The sequence below is a fragment of the Hyla sarda genome, chromosome 6, assembly GCF_029499605.1.
Source record: "Hyla sarda isolate aHylSar1 chromosome 6, aHylSar1.hap1, whole genome shotgun sequence".
Taxonomy (NCBI): domain Eukaryota; kingdom Metazoa; phylum Chordata; class Amphibia; order Anura; family Hylidae; genus Hyla; species Hyla sarda.
In genome coordinates this window covers 236,098,385-236,114,358 of record NC_079194.1, presented here as the reverse complement: position 1 = coordinate 236,114,358, position 15,974 = coordinate 236,098,385, and positions in this window count along the sequence as shown.

The following is a 15,974-nucleotide window of genomic DNA, read 5'->3' as shown; positions in this document are numbered from 1 at the left end:
TTCATGAATGAAAATAGCTAAAGTATTTATCTACTGTAATATATTATTACTTTTTCCCTTACCTTCCATTTAATATGGACAGTTGTGCTCCCCATTACTTCCCTGTGAATTTTGAGTCATTCTAGTTTCTCATCAAAAATATAAAAATTTATAGATTTAATGGGCAACGATTTTGGACCTGCTGTGCCACCAAACTTATGTGACTTTGGTGCACTCTCAAGGATATTTTCTAAGTGGCCCTGAATCTTTCACCCTTTAGCCCTCTCATTTGAAGATCTTGTTTATGGTGCTAAGTTCTACCTCTAAAAGATGCCCCAATGTGGGTGGCAGCTAGTTGACCAAGAGGTACTAGTGCAGAGCACTAAGGAATCAGGGTGAGATCAGGCACGTTCATGGCTGTTTTTTTTTTCTTTGCCAACCATCTCCTGTTCTATTATCCTGCTTAAAAACTACATTTGAAACACTTTGCTTTGGATCGAGGTCTCTCATTCATTTCCTCTCTAAACTGTTGTATGAACTCAAAAGGTTAACCTTCCCCGAGCTTTTGCTTGGCCTGGTTGCTTGGCTACGCCTTAGCCAATCTGGGCTATTTATCAGTTACCAGGCTGAGCCTGCACCTGTGGGCTCTGCTACTTAGTTCAGCTCACTCTGTTCCTGGTTGCCAGTGAAAGAACTTAGTGTGAGTAACCAGCGTTAATTGTTCTTTGTTATCTGGATATTGATCTCGGCTTGGCTTTTGACTTCTCTATTGCTCTCTGTTACCTTTTGGCTTGGATTTGGCGTGTTTTGACTCTGACTTGACTGTGTGTTTGTCAAGTTTTATGTCTGGTTGTTTTGTGTGCCCCCAGCTGTTTTCCCAACACCTAACATATTGTATTTTTATTGTTTTGACTTTTGCTGTCCCTGCACTTATTATAGGAAAGGACTGTCTTCGTGGTTGTGGATCCGTTATTTAGGACGGGTACACAAGTTGGCAGGGACAGAGGGTGTTGGCAAGTTTAGGGCTGCACTCTATCCCTGCCCTATGTGACAACTGTATGCCATGTTGGGTCCCCCCCATACCAGAAGTATTAAGGAAGCTGGGTATAAAATTATTTTGCGATGGTATCAGGTCCTGGCGCGTCTCCATAAGATGTTCCCTACAGTATCCCACTTATGTTGGAGGGGCTGTGGCACTTGGCACAATCCTACATATCTTCTGGGACTTTGCAGTCTTAAAGGGGTATTCCAGGATTTTTTTTATTTGACTGTTCTACAGGGGCTGTAAAATAAGTGTAGTTCATACTATAGTGTCTGTACCTGTGTGTGACGGTTTTCTCACAATTCTTCTGTGATTTTCACCCCAATATTTATTTTTAACAGCATACAAAATTACTGTTGTCTCAGATTTTTCCAAGGTTGCAATGTGGCCGAGACCTGACTCACTAGTCAGCTGATGACAAGGAGCCTGTCTGCTTCAATGGGTGGAGGGATCGCTAGGTGGGACAGAGATCAATCTGCAACTAATGCAACAACTGTAGGTACCCTGATTGAAAACCACAGGTGGGGTGGTTTATGTGTAGGAGGGAGGAAAATGGAATTATGGGATTTGTAGTAAAAAAAAAAAAAATGAAACAGGAAATATCAGTTCACAAAAAGCTAGCCACAGTGTTATGGTAGTCTCACAACATAGCCATTGAGCCCCAAGACAAGTGCAGATCCTTCCTAAGCATGGCCATTACTGTCTGCCAGGTACGTACTAAAATCACCTTTATGGTTGATAACCCCTTTAAGTAAATTTTGGAAGGATATTTGGGGAGTTGGGTCTATATTTACTGATTATATTATTCCCTATGAGCCTGCGTTTCTTCTCCTTCATTTCACCAACTTCCCTGTAAAAATCTACAAGTACTCACTTCTTTGACATCTGGTAAACACCACAAGAGCTTTTATCCAAGCCCTGTGGAAACACCAGGAAGCCCCGTCAATGCAATTTTGGATTCATAAGGTAGAAGAAATCTACCAGTTGGAAGAATTGACTTCACACCTTCAGGGATTTAAGGCTCGATTTAGATAAATGTGGAGGTGCCCAGTAAAGGGTAGTGGTAAAGATGGGGGCACATGATCTTATAAACACACACCCCCTCTCCTTCCCGAAGGGGCCCTTTATATACAGGGTGGGCCATTTATATGGATACACCTTAATAAAATGGGAATGGTTGGTGACATTAACTTCCTGTTTGTGGCACATTAGTATATGTGAGGGGGGAAACTTTTCAAGATAGGTGGTGACCATGGCGGCCATTTTGAAGTTGGCCATTTTGGATCCAACTTTTTTTTCAATAGGAAGAGGGTCATGTTACGCATCAAACTTATTAGGAATTTCACAAGAAAAACAATGATGTGCTTGGTTGTAATGTAACTTTATTCTTTCATGAGTTATTTACAAGTTTCTGACCACTTATAAAATGTGTTCAATGTGCTTCCCATTGTGTTGCCTACTGATAGCAACACCGCAGGAGAAATGCTAGCACAGGCTTCCAGTATCCGTAGTTTCAGGTGCTGCACATCTCGTATCTTCACAGCATAGACAATTGCCTTCAGATGACCCCAAAGATAAAAGTCTAAGGGGGTCAGATCGGGAGACCTTGGAGGCCATTCAACTGGCCCACGATGACCAATCCACTTTCCAGGAAACTGTTCATCTAAGAATGCTCGGACCTGACACCCATAATGTGGTGGTGCACCATCTTGCTCGAAAAACTCAGGTAACGTGCCAGCTTCAGTGCAGAAAGAGGGAAACACATCATCATGTAGCAATTATGCATATCCAGTGGCCTTGAGGCTTCCATTGATGAAGAATGGCCCCACTATCTTTGTACCCCATATACAGCACCATACCATCAATTTTTGTGTTCCAACAGTCTTGGAGGCATCTATCCAATGTGGGTTAGTGTCAGACCAATAGTGGTGGTTCTGTTTGTCAACTTCACCATTCACATAAAAGTTTGCCTCATCACTGAACAAATTCTTCTGCGTAAACTGAGCGTCCTGTTCCAATTTTTGTTTTTACCATTCTGCAGCACCTGAAACTAAGGATACTGGAAGCCTGTGCTAGCATTTCTCCTGCGGTGTTGCTATCAGTGTGTGAAGAACGGGAGAAGAGGATTGAATTGACAATCCAACACAATGGGCAGCACATTGAACACATTTTATGTGGTCAGAAACTTGTAAATAACTCATGAAAGAATAAAGCTACGATAAAACCAAGCACATCATTGTTTTTATTGTGAAATTCCCAATAAGTTTGATGTCACATGACCCTCTTCCTATTGAAAAAACAAAAGTTGGATTCAAAATGGCCGACTTCAAAATGGCCTCCATCGTCACCATCCATCTTGAAAAGTTTCCCCCCTCACATATAGTAATGTGCCACAAACAGGAAGTTAATATCACCAACCATTCTCATTTTATTAAGGTGTATCCATATAAATGGCCCACCCTGTAGAAACATAGAATGTGTCGGCAGATAATAACCATTTGGCCCATCTAGTCTGCCCAATAATCTGAATCCTATCAATAGTCCCTGGCCATATCTTATATGAAGGATAGCCTTATGCTTATCCCATGCATGTTTAAACTCCTTCACTGTATTTGCAGCGACCACTACTGCATTAAGGCTATTCCATGCATCCACTACTCTCTCAGTAAAGTAATACTTCCTGGTATTACTTTTAAACCTTTGCCCCTCTAATTTAAAACTATGTCCTCTTGTGGTAGTTTTTCTAATGTTAAATATCCTCTCCTCCTTTACCGTGTTAATTCCCTTCATGTATTTAAAAGTCTCTATCGTATCCTCTCTGTCTCTTCTTTCTTCCAAGCTATACATGTTAAGGTCCTTTAACCTTTCCTGGTAAGTTTTATCCTGCAATCCATGGACTAGTTTAGTAGCTCTTCTCTGAACTCTCTCTAGAGTATCTATATCCTTCTGGAGATACGGTCTCCAGTACTGCGCACAATACGCCAAGTGAGGCCTCACCAGTGTTCTGTACAGCAGCATGAGCACTTCTCTCTTTCTACTGCTTATACCTCTCCCTATACATCCAAGCAATCTGCTAGTGTTTCCTGCTGCTCTATTACAATGTCTTCCTACCTTTAAGTCTTCTGAAATAATTACTCCTAAATCCCTTTCCTCAGATTCTGAGGTCAGGACTGTGTCAAATATTCTATATTCTGCCCTATGGTTTTTACGCCCCAGGTGCATTATCTTGCACTTATCCACATAAAATTTCAGTTGCCAGAGTTCCGACCAAGATCTTTTGCAATAACACTAATGAATATATTAAACAAATATTAAATAAATTGGTCCCAGTACAGATCTCTGAGGTCCCAACTGGTAACAAGACCTTGCTCTGAATATTCTCCATTGACTACAACCCTCTGTTGTCTGTCACTCAGCCACTGCCTAATCCACTCAACAATATGGGAGTCCAAGCTCAATGACTGCAGTTTATTGATATGTCTTCTATGTGGGACAGGTTCAAAAGCCTAACTAAAATCTAGATATGCAATGTCTACTGCCCCTCTGCCATTTCTCATTTTAGTAACCCAGTAAAAAAAATCACAAAAGATTTGTTTGACATGATCTCCCTGAAGTAAACACATGTTGTTTTTCATCTTTCTTAGATGTCCCCCAATCCTATCCTTTAGTAGGGTTTCCATTGATGTCCCCACTTGATGTCAGACTTACTGGCCTATAGTTGCTTGATTCCTCCCTACTACCTTTCATGTGAATGGGCACAACATTTGCTTATTTCCAATCTTCCTGGATGAGTCCTGTTACTAGTGATTGGTTAAATAAATCTGTTAACAGTTTTGTTAGCTCAGCTCTAAGCTCTTTTAATAATTTTTGGTGTATCCCATCAGGCCCCTGTGACAAATTTGTCTTCACCTTAGACAGCAAATGTAGAACCTCTTCCTGACTCTATGTTGGCCTCACTAACTTGTATTAGGTTAGACTTTATGCTATATTTCACAAATAGGGCCACTTCTCTTTTCTTGCCTTCTCTGTCTCTTCTGTATAAAGAGTACCATGGATATGTCCCAGTCATTACTAAATCTACATTCTCAGATGTCATTATTGACCCAAGTTCATTGATTTTATATATTTATCTTCTTTGTATGGGTTGTTTTTCCCTCTTTTTTTTTTCTTTTTCTTCCCTTTCTTTGTGCTATTTTTAACCTAATTGTTTAGCTAATGCTGCAGAGGGACTTTAACTTTGTTGAGGCTTACTTAGATGATACTATTTGAGTATTTCCTTTCCCCCCTCTCTGTAGCTTGTGGGGAAATGTATTATTTTTGTATGATCTCTTATTCATGATTATTTGTTTGAAATGAACTAAAGAGTTAAAAAATAAAAAAAAGGGAATCAGTCCAAAGCAAGTCCAGGTAAAGGCTTAGACAAGACAGGTTGATGGCAAACATTTCAGGTCATACACATGAAAGGCATTACAGTACATGAGATCAGAAAGGAACCTAGAAGGCAAGCAGGCTTTAAGGAATACTGTAGTGGAATATAACTTATCCTCTATCCTTCGGATTGAGGATAAGTTATATTCCACTGCAGTATTCCTTTAAATCATACACTAAAACAAATACACATGTTCAAGAGAGGAAATGAAAAGTGACGTCACTGATGCTGCGCAGAGAAGCTGGCAGAGGACGTCACTCATCTGCTTCACTGACCGCAGCCCGCAGGACCCCCCCCCCCCCCCCCGCCTGACCTGACCTGCCGAAGCACAGCCATGTAAGGAAAATAAAAAAAACTATAAAAAGCAGGAAAATGGGGTATGATGAGGGAGGGGGGAGGAAGGGGGAATGATGAAGGAGGGGGGAGGGAGGTGGAATGATGAGGTAGGGGGGAGGTAGGGGGAATGATGAGGGAGGGGGAGGTAGGGGGAATGATGAGGGAGGGGGAGGTAGGGGGAATGATGAAGGAGGGGGGGGGTAAGAAAAATTTAAAGTAAAACGGTCACTTGTTTTCTTCCGCAATATCTACAGGTACTGGTGGATAGTGCGGGAGACGCTGATTAAAAGGTAGGGCAGATCCGGACAAGGTAGGGCTCATTTTAATCAGCGCCTCCCGCACTATCCACCACACCAGTACCTGTGGATAGTGCGGGAGAAAACAAGTGACAGTTTTCCGAGCAGGGAGGAGACGCTGCTGGTCACTGATTTAAAGTGGCCGCGGCCGTGCTGTTAACACTTAACAAGCAGCCGCTGCTGCGGCCGCTTTAAATCAGTGACCAGAAGATTTATCATCGTATAACATGCAGGCCGGCTTTTTGCCTTAAATTTAAGTTTTAAAAGTGCGTGTTATACGCCGATAAATACGGTAATTAGTAATTTTGTAATGGCGGATCTTTGTCTGAACGTGTACCATCAGAAGTTTAAAGTGCTGTGGAGAATTTTGGCTGTATAAAAATATTATTATTGTAAAAACTGTTTTGTGAAAAGGCAACCCAGATTCAGAGAGAGCGACCATGTAGAATATTTATTTATTACATAATGGGGCCAAGAACCTTGTAATACTCCATTTTTATCTTGTAATTTATGTCCGTTTAATTCTATAAATGGAGATGTTTATGTGGTAAATAATTAGCATTATTTATTATTCATAGCGCTCATGAAATTATTATAATTACACTGTCTTATGTTTTATTCAGTCATTCAATGCTCTAAAGAAGTTCTAAAGATACAGTCAATATAAAGTCAATAACCCTGGGTGTGCTGGAAAATGATAAATCCCAGGTGATCTAAATGAAAAATGATTAACTATTTAAAGTTACTGAGTACCTTAGATGGATGGATACAGCATATTTCCAGTCATGTAAGTTAGTTTTTTTTAAGTTTTTTTTTATAAAATAGAGTCTAATAATTACCTAAAGAGAAAATACTTGTAAATAGTTCAGGAAAAGAGCAAAAAAGGTCAAGGGGAAAACTAATCTAATCTCACACATGTGAAAAACCCACCATGCAGGACCGTAGGATAAAATATATAATTAATATTTATCAATACAAATCATATACAATAACATCAGTGGAAAAGGAGTTTTTTTAAGGGCCAGAGTCTGTATAAATCTAGAGAAATGTGCAGAGCCGACAAAAGACGCAAGCAGTGCAGAGACTAGAGGACATGCTGTAGCTGAGAATGCATGCAGTGGTCTGTGCATGTAACAGGGGAGTAAGCTTTATGAGCGAGGCAGGGTGGCATAGAAACCATGTATGTGCACTGATGGCTAGAGTGAGGATGGAACCTATAAAAGGAGATAGTAGGTGCCTCATGATGAACAACCCAGTCTATGATAGTGCCTGGAAACACAGCAGATAGTGAGTGGCTCGGACAGGAAAGGCTCACCTTTTCTATACCCTGTCTGATTTGTTACTGATTTTATTGTATACGATTTGTATTGTAAGGGAAGCAAGCTTGTAATAAGTTTTTATATACATTTTCATATACTGTTTTATATACTCCTTTTTTATATTTTATACTCAATCTTGTATATCATCAGCCATGTTGCCTATAATCCGCCATCTTGTTTGTACTCTTTCATTATGTACTGATCATGAACTTCACTAGCAATTATAGCCAGGAAACTTATATTCAAGGTTACAATTGCTGAGCTTACAGGCACACTTCAAGGCCATTCAGTTTGAAGCCTCACACACATCGCCCTTCCTGCTTAGAGATAAGACAGCTGTTGAGGCCATGTATTATCTGGAAATGTGCCATCCTTTCATGTGTGTCTTTAAGAATCTAATTTCTGTAGTAAAAATGTCAGAAGAGTCTGTATACAGCTTTGGAGTCTGTGTCATTTATTCTTCTACCATGCCTGGTCACTTAAAACCACTGATTCGGAATCAAACAACATATTTGAAGAAATCCATTGAATTCCCTAACAAATTGGCATTATCTGGGTGGGCTCAAAGATGACTGAAAAAGCTGCATTACCGAACATTCGGACCTCGAGGAGGAGCAGTGACACCTGGAACTACAGATTAATAAAACAGCGCTGTAGTGTAAGAGTATATCTGTGCTTCATCTATCTGTGCTACCCGGGCTGATCCTGCTCCTTTGTCTGAGGGGGTACCTACCTGCATACTTTTAGTATAATGTTTTTCCTTCAAGTCAAAAGAACCCTTTATAGAGGATATGCTGTTTGAGTAATATGTGATTGGTCTCTGTTTTTCTATATATGTGTGTTTTGTCTTGTGGAGTTTGTATAAGATAGGGCAGCGCGAGTCAGACAGGGAGCCTTTTAAGTAATTAAGAGGGAATATTCCTGATGGACCCTCTTAACCGATCTCTAGGAATTAAAAGGGAAGCCTCTATGGAGGGAAATTTCTCTGGGAAAAAGCGATGCCTCTTAAATACAGAGGAACATATCCCAGTAAGCCCTTATAAAATAAGACAGGAATTAGAGACTGAGGGAAGAGAGGGGGGGAGTGCCCTAGAACATACAATACCATGATTAATTTTTTGGGGGGAAATACAAATATATGGAAAGTAGTACTATAGTGGGAATAAAGGGATGTAAGCAGTTAAAAGTCAGGATGTGACAGTAATGGAATACTGAGTAATCAGCTTAGGAAAAACAGCGAGTTATGGGATATGTTGACAAGTTAAGTTGAATAAAAGGCTAGTAAAAAAAAAACTAGGAAGTTTTGGGCAGAAGCTTTTTGTGAAGTCCATCTGCATGTATGTTATTGTGAAGTCTGTAATATTGTCTACTGTATGCACAGCACATGTTATATCTAACATGCTAAATTTTTAAGTGAATATTAACCTGTTGGAGACAGAGGGCCTACCTGTACGCCATCCACCCACTCCCTCGCTATGATGGGCCGGGACCCTTGGCTAATAGCGCACTGCCCTGATCGCGGTGCTGCGTGCTATTAACCCTTTAGACACAGCGTTCAAAGCCGCATCTAAAATGAAAGTAAACTGCTCCTGGCTAGCTCAGTCGGCTGTTCGGGATTGTCACAGCGAAATCGCAGCATCCTGAGCAGCTGTAGGACAGCAGGAGGGTCCCCTACCTTCCTCCTCGCTGTCCGATCGCTGAATTACTGCTCAGTGCCTGAGATCCAGGCATGAGCAGTCAAGCAGCAGAATCATTGATCAATGGTTTCCTATGAGAAACCATTGATCAATGGAGAAGATCAGTGTGTGCAGTGTTATAGCCCCCTATGAGAGCTATAACACTGCAAGAAAAAGAGTGGGAAAAAAAAGGGAACAAAGATCATTTAACACCTTCCCTAATTAAAGTTTGAATCACCCCCTTTTCCCATTTAGAAAAAAAAAAACTGTGCAAATAAAAATAAACATATGTGATATCGCCGCGTGCGGAAATGTCCAAAAAATAAAAAAAATATATTGTTAATTAAACCAGACGGTCAATGGTGTACGGGCAAAAATTTTTATAAAAAGACATCAAAAATTTTGATCAATACAATAATGGTACAGCTAAAAACTTTAGATAACGGCGTAAAAAATTTAGCCCTCATACCACCCCGTGTGCAGAAAAATAAAAAAGTTATAGGGGACAGAAGATGAAAATTTTAAACATATACTTTTTCCTGCATGTAGTTAAGATTTTTTCCAGAAGTACGACAAAATCAAACCTATATAAGTAGGGTATAGTTTTAATCGTATGGACCTACAGAATAAACATATGGTGTAATTTTTACCGAAAAAATTTACTGGGTAGAAACGGAAGCCCCCAAAATTTACAAAAAGGCAATTTTTCTTAAATTTTGTCGCACATTGATATTCTTTTTCCGTTTCATCGTAGATTTTAGGCTAAAATAGCTGATGTTATTACAAAGTAGAATTGGTGGTGCAAAAATTAAGCCATCACATGGATTTTTAGGTGCAAAATTGAAAGGGTTATGTTGACGCAGGGCCGTGGTGCCAACATTGGGACTCTGGCCACGATCCACCTTCTGCCGACACATCTTGCATGTGGCTATATGAACCTCCTCCGGATGCTTGATGAAATACTGCCCCACCACCAAGTAGCTGATTTTCCCACCAACAGTCTGCACTAATTCACTGTTACTGCTGCCGTCTCCAGGAACCCCTGTTCTACTACCTCCCGGGAAAGTAGGCTGCCACAAAGCAGGTGGTCTCCCCTGGGCACGTTTGGCTCCAGACTTTCCACTTCTGCCACCATACTGATTGCCAACCATGCTACCACCTTGCTGGCTCAGCTGCTGCCTCATGGGCAACCTGCAACCCTCTTCTCCTGATGATGATGAAGCCCCTTCAACACCCAGCTCCCAAATGCAATCAGCTTCATCATCATCGATCGTTGTGTCTGCACGTCACTGATGTCCTCCTCAACAGTGTCTCCTTCAGGACCCTGAATGCTGGCAACACCACCTCCCACATCACTCTCCTCATCACTACTTGCCCACCTAGTGGAGGAAGCAGCAGATGTCTCCTCCACTTCTTGGCTGGGCAGTAGCTGCTGACTGTCCTCTATTAGATCGTCCTCACTAAATAATGGAGCTGAACCCACAGCATAAGATACTTCTTTAACCGCTTAAGGACACAGGGCGTATGGATACGCCCTGCACCCCGAGTCCTTAAGGACGCAGGGCGTATCCATATGCCCGTGGGAATTCCGGTCCCCACCGCTAGCCGGTTGGGGACCGGAGCCGGATGCCTGCTGAAATCGTTCAGCGATCTGCGGCGATTCCGTGTCAATCGGGTCTCCAGTGACCCGGTGACCCGGAATAACTGGCTGTTCGGGGCCGTCTCTGACGGCCCCGAACAGCCAGAGCCTGCAGGGGTGAGGTGGCACTGGTGCCACCTCACGATCGCCCTGATTCGTCAGCCGGTAATCAGGGCGCCTGCTGCGGGTGTCACTCCCGCACCCGCTCCGCCCCTCTTCCGGAGGGCGTGAGCGGGTGCGGGAAGACGACCCCGGGTGCTGGGGACCCCGATCCCCGGCGTCCATGTTGGGATCGGGGCCCCAGGAGCGACGACGGCGGCGAGGGACAGCCTGCGATGGAGCAGCAGCAGGAGGTGAGTTACAGCCTCCTGCTGTTGCTTAGCAACAGCTCCCAGCATGCAAAAAGGGCATGCTGGGAGCTGTAGTTATGCAACAGCAGGAGGCAGACCACCACAACTCCCAGCATTCCCTTATGGGCATGCTGGGACTTATGGTTTTGCAACAGCTGGAGGCACATTTTTTCTATGGAAAAGTGTACCTTCAGCTGTTGTATAACTACAACTCCCAGCTTGCACAAACAGCTAAAGTGCATGCTGGGAGTTGTAGTGGTGCATCTGCTGGTTGCATAACTACAACTCCCAGCATGCCCGTTGGCTGTCGGTGACTGCTGAGAGTTGTAGTTTTGCAACAGCTGAAGGCACACTGGTTGTGAAACTTAGAGGTTTTTTTTTTTTACCTAACTCAGTGTTTCACGACCGGTGTGCCTCCAGCTGTTGCAAACTACAACTCCCAGCAGTCACCTTACACCATGCACCGTACATGCTGGGAGTTGTAGTTTTGCAACAGCTGGAGGCACACTGGTTTTGAAACACTGAGTAAGGTCACAAACTCCGTGATACATAACCAGTGTGCCTACAGCTGTTGCAAAACTAAAACTCTCAGCATGTACAGTCTCTCAGCGCATGCTGGGAGTTGTAGTTTTGCAACAGCTGGATGTCCCCCCCAATGTGAACGTACAGGGTACACTCACATGGGCGGAGGCTTACAGTAAGTATCGGGCTGCAAGTTTGAGCTGCAGCAAATTTTCTGCAACAGCTCAAACTGCCAGCGAGAAACTACTGTGAACCCCCCGCCCGTGCAACTGTACCCTAAAAACACTACACTACACTAACAAAACATTAAATAAAAAGTAAAAAACACCACATATACACATACCCCTACACAGCCCCCCTCCCCAATAAAAATGAAAAACGTCTGGTACGCCATGGTTTCCAAAACGGAGCCTCCAGCTGTTGCAAAACAACAACTCCCAGTATTGTCGGACAGCCGTTGACTGTCCAGGCATGCTGGGAGTTTTGCAACAGCTGGAGGCACCCTGTTTGGGAATCACTGGCGTAGAATACCTCTATGTCCACCCCTATGCAATCCCTAATTTAGGCCTCAAATGCGCATGGCGCTCTCACTTTGGAGCCCTGTCGTATTTCAAGGCAACAGTTAAGGGTCACATATGGGGTATCGCCGTACTCGGGAGAAATTGGGCTTCAAATTTTGGGGGGTATTTTCTGCTTTTACCCTTTTTAAAAATGTAAAGTTTTTGGGAAAAGAAGCATTTTAGGTAAAATTTTTTTTATTTTTTTTACATATGCAATAGTCGTGAAACGCCTGTGGGGTATTAAGGTTCACATTACCCCTTGTTACATTCCCCGAGGGCTTTAGTTTCCAAAATGGTATGCCATGTGTTTTTTTTTTGCGGTCCTGGCACCATAGGGGCTTCCTAAATGCGGCATGCCCCCAGAGCAAAATTTGCTTTCAAAAAGCCAAATGTGACTCCTTCTCTTCTGAGACCTGTAGTGCGCCAACAGAGCACTTTTCACCCCCATATGGGGTGTTTTCTGAATCGGGAGAAATTGGGCTTCAAATTTTGCAGGGTATTTTCTGCTTTAACCCTTTGTATAAATGTAAATTTTTTGGGAAACCAAGCATTTTAGGTAAATTTTTTTATTATTTTTTACATATGCAAAAGTCGTGAAACACCTGTAGGGTATTAAGGTTCACTTTACCCCTTGTTACGTTCCCCGAGGGGTCTTGTTTCCAAAATGGTATGCCATGTGTTTTTTTTTTGCTGTCCTGGCACCATAGGGGCTTCCTAAATGCGGCATGCCCCCAGAGCAAAATTTCCTTCAAAAAAGCCAAATGTGACTCCTTCTCTTCTGAGACCTGTAGTGCGCCAGCAGAGCACTTTTCACCCCCATATGGGGTGTTTTCTGAATCGGGAGAAATTGGGCTTCAAATTTTGGGGGGCATTTTCTGCTATTACCATTTTTAAAAATGTAAAACTTTAGGGAAACCAAGCATTTTAGGTAAAAAATATTATTTTCTTTTTTACATATGCAAAAGTCGTGAATCACCTGTGGGGTATTAAGGTTCACATTACCCCTTGTTACGTTCCCCGAGGGGTCTAGTTTCCAAAATGGTATGCCATGTGTTTTTTTTTTTTGCTGTTCTGGCACCATAGGGGCTTCCTAAAGGTGACATGCCCCCCAAAAACCATTTGACGCTCCTTCCCTTCTGAGCCCTCTACTGCGCCCGCCGAACACTTTACATAGACATATGAGGTATGTGCTTACTCGAGAGAAATTGGGTTTCAAATACAAGTAAAAATGTTCTCCTTTTTACCCCTTGCAAAAATTCAAAAATTGGGTCCACAAGAACATACGAGTGTAAAAAATGAAGATTGTGAATTTTCTTCTTCACTTTGCTGCTATTCCTGTGAAACCCGTAAAGGGTTAAAACGCTTACTGAATGTCATTTTGAATACTTTCGGGGGTGCAGTTTTTATAATGGGGTCATTTATGGGGTATTTCTAATATGAAGACCCTTCAAATCCACTTCAAACCTGAACTGGTCCCTGAAAAAAAGCGAGTTTCAAAATTTTGTGAAAAATTGGAAAATTGCTGCGGAACTTTGAAGCCCTCTGGTGTCTTCCAAAAGTAAAAACTCATCAATTTTATGATGCAAATATAAAGTAAACATATTGTATATGTGAATAAAAAAAAATTATTTGGAATATCCATTTTCCTTACAAGCAGAGAGCTTCAAAGTTAGAAAAATGCAAAATTTTCAAATTTTTCATCAAATTTTGGGATTTTTCACCAAGAAAGGATGCAAGTTACCAAAAAATGTTACCACTACGTTAAAGTAGAATATTGCACGAAAAAACTATCTCGGAATCAGAATGATAACTAAAAGCATTCCAGAGTTATTAATGTTTAAAGTGACAGTGGTCAGATTTGCAAAAAATGGCCGAGTCCTTAAGGTGAAAAAGGGCTCAGTCCTTAAGGGGTTAATGGAGGGAACAGCATAGGACAGAGGCAATGGGAGGACAGGGACTGCTCCCGGGCCATGCCAACTGAGAGTTGTCTAAGGAACCCACCGACTGTTGACTGGGGGTATCAGATGTCACTTGTGATGAAGTGGATGACCGTGTTAACCAATCAATGATGGCAGATGGGTTGCTGGTTGAGACACGACCGCTAGCTGCTACCGGGAGCTCAGGCCTCTCGCTGCGACTCCTGCTGCCACTTGCCCCCAGTCTGCTGCTACCTCTGCCTGTGCTTAGTGAATTTAGGCCTCTGCCACTCCTCTGTGCATGTCCTGGCACTTCTCAGCCTGACATACTCAGTGCGTATGTGAGGGGAATACAATATGCTACACTATGCTTAAAAACAGTATTTGTCTAGAACAGCAGCAGGTGTGTACTTTTGGCTGGCCTTTTACAGTAACTAGGCCTTCAAGACTTTATCAGGAACAAAATGGTACAACACTTAGATGTATGTATGTGGTGTGCACTTACGAGGGGAGAACAATGCACTCCAGTACGCTTAAAACAGTATTCGTCTAGAACAGCAGCAGGTGAGTTCTTTTGTCTAGCCTTTTACAGTATCTAGGCCTTTAAGACTTTATCAGGAGAAAAATAGTACACCACTTGTACGTATGTGGTATGCACTTAGGAGGGCAGAAAAGTGCTACAGTACGCTTAAAGTATTTGAGTAGAACACCAGCCGGTGATTACTTTTGCCTGGACTTTCACAGTATCTAGACCTTTGACAGGTTAACAGGTACAAAATAGTACACTACTTAGATGTAGGAATGTGGTATGCACTTATGAGGGTAGAAAAATGCGCTACAGTACGCTTAAAAAAGTATTTGAGTAAAACACTAGCCGCTGAGTACTGTTGCCTGGCCTTTTCACAGTATCTAGGCCCTTGACAGATTAAAACGTACAAAATAGTACACTACTTAGATGTAGGTATGCGGTATGCACTTATGAGGGCATAAAAATGTGCTACAGTACACTTAGATAAGTATTTGTACACAACACCAGCAGTATAAAACAGTGCTGCAGCACACAGTTTCTGTGTACTAAACACAAAATTGCAATGTCTCTCAAAGACTATTAGGAATGGACTGCTGGTTATGTATTATACTGTCTACAGACTAGTAGAACCAGCAGACCTTTTGTTGTGGAACAAAGAGACACAGAGTTGCACTAAAAACTTATTAAACACAAAGGGGTGGCTGGCTGCTGATAGGCTGCATCCTGCATGTGATTCAGGGTCATCCGCCTACCCTTGTTCCCGCCTTCCCAGGATTCCTTGCCCCATGTCCTCACATGAGGATCCATCATGCCCTGGAGCCTGGACCGCACTAAATTGAGTTTAATGAAATGATTTGCTTCATAGAATGGCAGCGATATTCGCATTCATTGCGAATCAAATTTCTCATTAAATTTGTAACTAATTTGGATTCGTCAGATTCCATTCGCTCATCTTTAACCACAATTAGTACGCTTTGCTTCTGACCACAAATAGGGAACGTTTGGCTGGGATGTTTAAACCATTGACATTTAAAGTCAAGACAGTTAGTATCATATTACATAACAGCGCTTCCCATATTCCTCAAATCTTCGTATGTAGAAGGACAGAACAGCCGATGGAGGGAGCTGTAGCTGTGATGTAGGTGCTTCTTGTTGTACCTGAAAATAAAAAATAAAACAGAACAACACAAACAAATTCTTCAGGCAATACCTCCCTGTTTCTCGCTCGATACATCAGAGCATCTTTAATATGATAGAAGTGTACTCTGAATAAGACATCTCTAGAAACATCATCTGCTAAGTGCTTTGGCTTGGGCACCCTGTGTGCCCTGTCAAGTAGTAGGTCCTTCTGTGAGCAGTCCGGTAAGACTCCTTTAATCAG